This window comes from Ruditapes philippinarum, unplaced genomic scaffold (assembly GCF_026571515.1).
Source record: "Ruditapes philippinarum isolate M1 unplaced genomic scaffold, ASM2657151v2 ctg6631_1_1_1_1, whole genome shotgun sequence".
NCBI classification, from domain to species: Eukaryota; Metazoa; Mollusca; class Bivalvia; order Venerida; family Veneridae; genus Ruditapes; species Ruditapes philippinarum.
In genome coordinates, this window is record NW_026851523.1 from 20,872 (window position 1) to 30,080 (window position 9,209).

Sequence of the window (9,209 nt, forward strand, 5' to 3'; positions counted from 1 at the left end):
CTTTTTGAAAAATAAACTAAAATTAACTGGCCATTCAAATGGGCTTTGATGGCATGCTTGAAGGTGTGGGAAGATTGAATATCTCTAAGATTTTGAGGAAAGGCCGTTCCATAGTGAAATACCATTAAAAGCAAAAAGATTTTCTACCAAAGCTTCCAACCTTTGGTAAAGAAAATCGTCCTGTGTCACTAAAAGAATAGCTTACACAGGAATCTGATGTTGAAAGTGCTGACACTCTAGACCTGGTACAGCGGTCATGGACCTGATTAATGGGGTACAAAATGCTCCTTAAGGTATTTTGGGGCTGTGTCAGACTTTATTTTATGGACATGGCAAAGAGTTATCTGATCAACTCTTTTGGAGACCGGTAACCAGTTAAGAACCTTAAATTGCTCTGGCCCAACATGTGACCTGCTGTCCTTATTCAAAACAAAACGAACCAATTTATTCTGGGTTGTTTGGAGCCTTTTCTTCCAATACTGAGTCAAACTTGGGTACAAAAAGAACAAACATAATCAAAATGGCAATTGAATTAAGGACATGACCAAAGAGTTTCCTAGTGTGGAGATCCAAGAATTGACTTTTCCTATACAAGTATTTCAGCCGGGCATTTGCTTTCGTAACCACTGACCGTGCAATTTCTTCACAGGAAAGGTTCTGGTCCAAAGTTGCACCGAGATATTTAACTGAGCTGGTAGCCTGGATATTTATACCATTACATGAAATATTTTAAATTGCCTTTTGACCTTAACCTTGGTTTTGAACCAAACAGAATAGATTCTGTTTTGCCAAGATGAAGTGAAAGCTTGTTATCGACAAGCCATTCACTAACATACTCCATCTCAAGTGATTAAAAGAGATTCAATGTCGGAAGTACTTTTACCACACACAAGAATCCCAGAGTCGTCGGCATACAATAAAAGTTTGTTTCTGACAACAGCCGACATATCATTAACATAAATTAAAAATAGAAGGGGGCCCAATATTGATCCTTGGGGTACCCCACAAGTGACGGGAGCCTGGCTGGAATAAACACCAGATACCCTGAACTAACTGTTGCCTATCTGAAAGATAAGATTGAAACAATCGGACAGCATCAGAACTGAGGCCAATAGCATTCAGTTTCATTAATAAAATACTATGATTGACCGTGTCAAACGCTTTCTGCAAATCAAGGAGAACCATTCCCACCATGTTACCCTTTATCCATTTGAAATTTTACAAAATCAGATAAATGGATAAGACACGTGTCTGTAGAAAAACCGCGTCTAAAACCGGACTGAAAACTGTGTATAAAATCTTGTTCTTACTCAAATACCCTTCCATTTGATCATATATGGCCCTTTCAAAATTTTTTCGAAAAAACACACAAAAATAGACACTGGCCGATAATTACCGACTTCAGTTTTATCACTTTTCTTATAAAGAGGGATAACCCGTGCATTCTTAAGATCATCGGGAACAGAACCCTGAATAATGGAGAGATTGACTATATGAGTCAAAGGACATGCTATAACTGTTGCACTGTCCCTTAAGAACCTACTGGGGATACCATCTAACCCAGTGGCCTTATTAGCACTGAGCCTATTAAGGTAATTTAGAATTTTGTTCTCTGAAACAATTGAAAATGAAAAGCTATCTGGAAAAATACCTTTAGACACATAAAATTTTCTTACAAAAGATTTATCATATTTAAAACAACTTCTTGGTAATTTTTCAACTAATTTTTCAGCAACAGTAGTATAAAAACTGTTAAATTTTTCAGCAACATTTTAAAAATCAAAGCAGATTTCTCCATTTATTTTTAAACCAATATTATTGTACTTTTACATATCAAGCAAAATAGGTAGATAAATATAAATGTTCTTCTCTATCAAGGAAGATTGGTGAGTAAATATTAATGTACTTTTATATCAAGCAAGATGTGTGAGTAAATATTAATATTCTTCTATATCAAGCAAAATTTGTGAGTAATTATTGATGTACTTTTATACCAAGCAAGATGGGTGGAAAAATATCAAGTTACTTTTATGTCAAGCGAGATCGATGAGTAAATATAAATATACTTCTATATCAAGCAAGATTGGAGAGTAAATATCAGTAAACGTTTATATCAAGCTATATTGGTGAATATATGTCAATGAAATTCTATAGCAAGCAAGATGGGTGTGTTAATATTAATGTACTTCTAAATAAAGCAAAAATGGTGAAAACATATTATTATACTTCTTTATCAAGCAAGACTGGTGAGTAAATATTAATGTACTTCTATATCAAGCAATATTGGTGAGTATTTATTAACGTACTTCAATATCATTCTAGAAGAGTCAGTAAATAATAATGTACTTCTATATTTCGAAAAATTTGTTAGTAGATATTAATGTACTTCTATATCAAGCAAGATAAGTGAGTAAATATCAATGTATTTCTATATCAAGCATGATTGGTGAGTAGATATTAATGTACTTCTACATCAATCAAAATTGGTGAGTAAATATCAATTTAGTTCTATATAAAGCAAGACTGTTGAGTAAATATTGGTGTACTTCTATATCAAGCAAGATTAGTGAGTAAATATTGACGTACTTCTATATGAAGCACGATGAGTTAGTTAATATTGATGTACTTCTCTATCAAGCAAGATTGGTAAGTAATTATTGATGTTCTTCTATATCAAACAAGATGGGTGTACTTTATATCAAGCAAGATGTGAGGGTAATTGTTAATGTACTTCTATATCAAGCAAGATAAGTGAGTTTATATTAATATACTTAGATATCAAGCAAGATTGGTGAGTAAATATTAATGTGAGGCAGATACTGCCAACTGTTTGTTATAAATTTTCAAAGACACATAATATCAGCCACATAATGTCAACTGGATGATATAATTTTTCAAAGACACATAATGTCAGGCACATAATGCCAACTGCTATGTGTTATAAAGTTTCAAAGACACATAATGTCAGGCACAAAATGCCAACTGCTTGTTTTAAATTATCAAAGACACATAATGTCAGGCACATAATGCCAATTGCTTCTTATAAATTATCAAAGACATTTAATATCAGACACATAATACCAACTTGATGGTATAAAATTTTCTCAGACACATAATTCATGTAATTACAGTCAGTAACAAAATGCCAACTGTTTGTTATAAATTTTCAAAGACACATAATGTCAGGCACATGTAGCCAACTACTTGTTATAAATGATCAAAGACAAATAATTTCCGGCATAAAATGTCAATTAATTGTTATAAAATATCAAAGACACATAATGTCAGGCACATAATGCCAACTGCTTGTTATAATTATCAAAGACACACAATGTCAGGCACATAATGCCAACTGCTTGTTATAGATTATCAAATACACATAATGTCAGGCACATAATGCCAACTGCTTGTTATAAATTATCAAAGACACATAATGTCAGGTACATAATTCCAACTGCTTGTTATAAATTATCAAAGACACACAATGTCAGGCACATAATGCCAACTGCTTGTTATAAATTATCAAAGACACATAATGTCAGGTACATAATGCCAACTGCTTGTTATAAATTATCAAAGACACACAATGTCAGGCACATAATGCCAACTGCTTGTTATAAATTATCAAATACACACAATGTCAGGCACATAATGACAACTGCTTGTTATAAATTATCAAAGACACATAATGTCAGGAACATAATGCCAACTGCTTGTTATAATTATCAAAGACATACAATGTCAGGCACATAATTCCAACTGCTTGTTATAAATTATCAAAGACACATAATGTCAGGCATATGATGCCAACTGCTTGTTAAAATTTTCAAAGACACATAATGTCAGGCACATAATGCCAACTGGATGGTTTAAATTATCAGAGACACTTAATGTCAGGCACATAATGCCAACTGTATGGTATAAATTATCAGAGACACTTAAAGTCAGGCACATAATGCCAACTGAATTATATAAATTTTCAAAGACACATAATGTCAGGCACAATATGCCAACTGCTTGTTATTAATTTTCAAGGACACATAATATCAGGAATATAATGCCAACTGCTATGTTATAAATTTTCAAAGACACATAATGTCAGGCACATAATGCCAACTGCTTGTTATAAATTATCAAAGACACATAATGTCAGGTACATAATGCCAACTGCTTGTTATAATTATCAAAGACACACAATGTCAGGCACATAATGCCAACTGCTTGTTATAAATTATCAAAGACACATAATGTCAGGTACATAATGCCAACTGCTTGTTAAAGATTATCAAATACACACAATGTCAGGCACATAATGCCAATTGTTTGTTATAAATTATCAAAGACACATAATGTCAGGCACATAATGCCAACTGCTTGTTATAATTATCAAAGACACACAATGTCAGGCACATAATGCCAACTGCTTGTTATAGATTATCAAATACACACAATGTCAGGCACATAATGCCAACTGCTTGTTATAAATTATCAAAGACACATAATGTCAGGTACATAATGCCAACTGCTTGTTATAAATTATCAAAGACACATAATGTCAGGTACATAATGCCAACTGCTTGTTATAAATTATCAAAGACACACAATGTCAGGAAAATAATGCCAACTGCTTGTTATAGATTATCAAATACACATTATTTTCGGCATATAATGCCAGCTTCTTTGTTATTGATTATCAAAAACACATTATTTCCGGCACATTATGCCAACTGCTTGTTATAAATTATCAAAGACATATTATTTCCGGCATTTAATGCCAACTGCTTGCTATACATTATCAAAAACGTATACTATTAGACACATAATTCCAGGCACATAATGTCAATACATATATCTTTTCATAACAACAGCATAAATTTGTCTACTATTCATTGATTTGTACCAAGACCCAGTAACGGTTTATAAACACGAATACATGGTTTATTTTTAATTGTAAAATTTAGGAGCATTTACATTACTGCCATTTTGGCAGATCCTGAAAAAAAAAGTTTTGCATGAAATTAAAATATACATGTATATAAACTATATATATGCCAAATTTCGGATCGCCGGCATTCACATTACAGCAAGTTTTTGCATGAAATGAGAATATGAATAAACCTATATAATTAAATATGCCAAATTTCGGAATGCTGGCATTTACGTTACAGCCATTTTGGCATATCCTTAACAATGTTGTTGTTTTTGCATGTAATAAAAATATATTAACCTATCGGATGTAAAATTTGTAAGCGTCCTCTGATCGCATGCGGCTTTTGTATTTGAAATCGTTGATAGTACAACCCTCAAAGTACATATTAGAAGCACGCCGATTCTAAAGAAGTGTACCTTGAAACATTTCCTTTTAAATAATAATTATACTATTCAAAATTTTCTAAGGACCACTTTTTTCTACAGTGGGTTACTTTTGTGAATTTGTAATAAATGTGGAAATTGGTTAAAAGGAATTACATTAATTAGCAAGGAATTGATTTTTATTAAAATAACGACAATGAAAGTGTTCCTTGACGTGTGCCTGTTGCGGAAAAAGTGTGCTGCACGAAAATAAACATTTTGGAGATCGCATAGTGGAATAAACAATCTTGCAAATCAGGAAATGTTTTGCAAAGGGTGTTTAATACCGATTATAGTGTCCACGGGCATAAATTACGGCTGATGAGCCTACTGACCTTGTGATGAGGAATCTGGGCCATTCCTCTATGATTACAGGCTTAAGCTCCTGAACTCTTGTTTGTTGGATGTGGCCTGAAAAATGGATTTCTGCAGCATATCCCAAGAATGATCATTTGGATCTAAATCCAGGGACCTCGCTGGCGAATCCGTGCGGACTATAGTTGCCGCCTCAAGATATTGGTTTGTGATGTAGGCTCTGTGTACACGGGCGTTGTCATACATAAGAATGAAATCAGGGCCGACTGCGCCAGCGTATGTGCGTACATGGACGTCTAAGATTTCATTGACGTACCTTACTGCCGTCAGTGTACCGTTTTCAATGATGTGTAGGTCCGCTTTCCCCTGAGCGCTTATTCCCGCCTACACCATGACTAAACCCTTGCCAAAACGGTCGTATTCTGCAACGCATGCTGGAGCTAAGCGTTCATTTGGACTTCTTCAAACCCTAGCCTGTCTGTCTGTGAAGTCCACGCAAAACCTTGACTCATCAGTGAAGTGGACGGACCGGGGTCCAGTCTATTCCATAATGCAATATATATGCCACACTCGGTTAAAGGTTTCAGCATCCTAGATTCTGTTTTGACGAAGTTATTGAAGATATAAACTGATCATGTAGATATTTTGAAATTTGACATGTGACTGTTCTGGTCGGGTTTTCTCCTAATTTATTCGAATTTGTAAGTTTTGAACTGCATTTTACCATAACAAATTATGTTTCTGTCAATGCTGTACAAGTGGTTTGGTTCGCAAGTCCGCAGAAAACGTTCAATACACAAACATGTCTTGTTCAAGCACATTTTAGTTGCAGACTTATACTTCAAGCATTTTAGGTTGCAAACTTATTCTTATTCTATTGAAATTCATAGTTAAACTTTGAAAGAGGAGTGAAGAAGGTTATATTTATTAAAGATCCTGTATGTTTTGTTATTGTGGTTGTATACCACACTTGCGTGAAACTATATATGAATACAGTATAATTATGCTAATACAACAATTTTCAAACATTGAAAAATATGTAAAATATGTACTGCAAATATTTGTACATATTAAATTTAATCATTAAATTATATGCATTCATTTCTTATTGAGAATTTGACTTAGAATTTATAGAAAACAAATTTCTAATTACCTCCCTTTATTTTCATGAAATATTAAATTCGGTATTATCTTTATAAATAATGCTTTTTGAAACTTACAATATAAATAAATCTTAATTTGAACATCATATTTTTTATGTAAAACCATAAAAAAATGTGTTACAGGATCTTTAACCTATTTCAATGGCAATTATTGACATGTTTTGTTACTTGTTTTTGTTATAAATGTTATTTATACTATCTTCTTTTTACAACAATTATGCACTTTATGTTCCAAATTACATGGTTCTCAGTTCAATACTATAATCATCAGTAAAAGCCTGCAAACAAAATCATAGCATATAGAAAAAATATTTATTGATACTTAAATACTAAAATATGTCATCATATGTAAAATGCAAATGAAAACTAAATACAAAACAAACGTTTTTGAGAGTACTGTTGTATGTAAGGGAATTATTTTCATCATAAACATAAGGACATGTGCACACATACGATGTTACTCGGCAAAATTGGTAATTTAAATTGACTGATACTTGAAAAAAAAACTGTTAGGGAATTTGGAACATGTTTCGATTGGTCAATGATAAGGAACAATTTAAAGAAACATGTGAATAATGCCCTTGTGCCAATGTTAATATAGGATTTGTATTTTCTGATCGAAGATCAGTAAAATACAAAGCGGACATTCAGTCTCTGACACAGAATTTCACAACAGACCTAACAACAAAGAGATCTCAAATCAGCTTAAAACTAGCGATTTAAAAGAAAGAAATACTCTTATTTTGTTACAAGTATCAAACAAATTACAACGCATTCAAAGTTTAAAAGAAGCGTTGGCTTATAGAATTGTCAATAAATACACAATCACAAATTACGCGGATGAATATGATTTTAATCAATGAAAATGCTATTTTTAGCGATGTCGATTACCGAATACTACACAAATAAATCTGACTGCCGAGTAGTGAAATACATGTATATAGATTCTACATGTCGGACTGTTTGGGCGAGAAAATGTTCGCTAAATTAGTTACTTCAATTTAAAACAACAGGTTTAAATTGAACAAAATACCTCCAAATTAATAAGGATTACAAACCCTAAATGCAATGGAAGTTTTAAATTTAAAATGACTTGATTTTATTCAGGCATTGTTTGTATAATACTTCGTGGTGCAGGGGTAACGCGCTCGTTTCGTGTGTGAGAGGTCTGAAGTTATTTTTTAAGTGTCTTTGTTAAAGAAGTAGCCATGATATGCAAGGATAGCGTGTGGCTGTCATAAAAATGAACATAAATGATTCTTTGATGCAACTCTAGTTATGCAAAATTCCGTATGTATCAAACTCTGGTGCCTTGCAAGATTAATTATAGTACATAAAAATGAACTAATACAGGAAAATACAGACAGATATACAGTACGATTTAGATTACAAAGATCAGAAAATACCACAGAGCTTGCAGCCCTTTGATTATCTACTATATAAGTAATCAAATTTATTCCAAATCTAAAAAACGAACAATAATGAAAACTGTTTGTTGCTATTTTATTTTATTTTCCTTCACAGTTAGTAATGCCAAGATATGAAAAAGTCCTAAGACTTTGTAAAAAGAAAATAAGTATATCGTAGAGAAAAAAAGATGAAGATAAGCACAACTGAACTTCAAATTAGCATATTGTGTTTTATATCTATTTGAAAGACCCTGTGTTAGGATATATCTGCACGCATGCACAATTTGTATGTATATTTCTTATAAGATGAACGGCAATAATTGCATTAATGTTGCTAATTATTACAATAAAATGATTAGTTATTCCTCGATAAAAATATGCATGCCACATTATTGACACAAAAGTTTGCAACCAAAAATGCTTGAAGTATAAGTCTGCAACCAAAATGTGCTTGAACGTGTATTGAACGTTATCTTCGGACTTGCAAACTAAACCACTTGTACAGCATTGACAGAAACATTTTTTGTTATAATTGTTAAATGCAGTTCAAAACTTACAAATTCGAATAAAATAGGAGAAATACCGACCAGAACAGCCACATGTCAAATTTCAAAGTATCTACATGATCAGTTTATATCTTCAATAATTTCGTCAAAACAGAATTTAGAATGCTGAAACCTTTAACCGAGTATGGCATATATATTGCATTATAAAATAGACATACTAATGATCTTCAAAATAACAAAGAAACCCTCTTGCCTAGCAAAAATTCGTTCACCTGTTTCAAAAAATCACGCCATGTTCGCCATTTTGTCAAGTTTGCAACTAATTCGCTCGCTTGAACCATGGGTGCAACCACTTGACGTCCTGCCAGATGCTTGTACACTTTTAAATGAAAGCACATGGCCATAAAACACCAAATTTCTATGGGTATGTGTTTCCACGTACTTATCGTGCAAGGTGAACATGA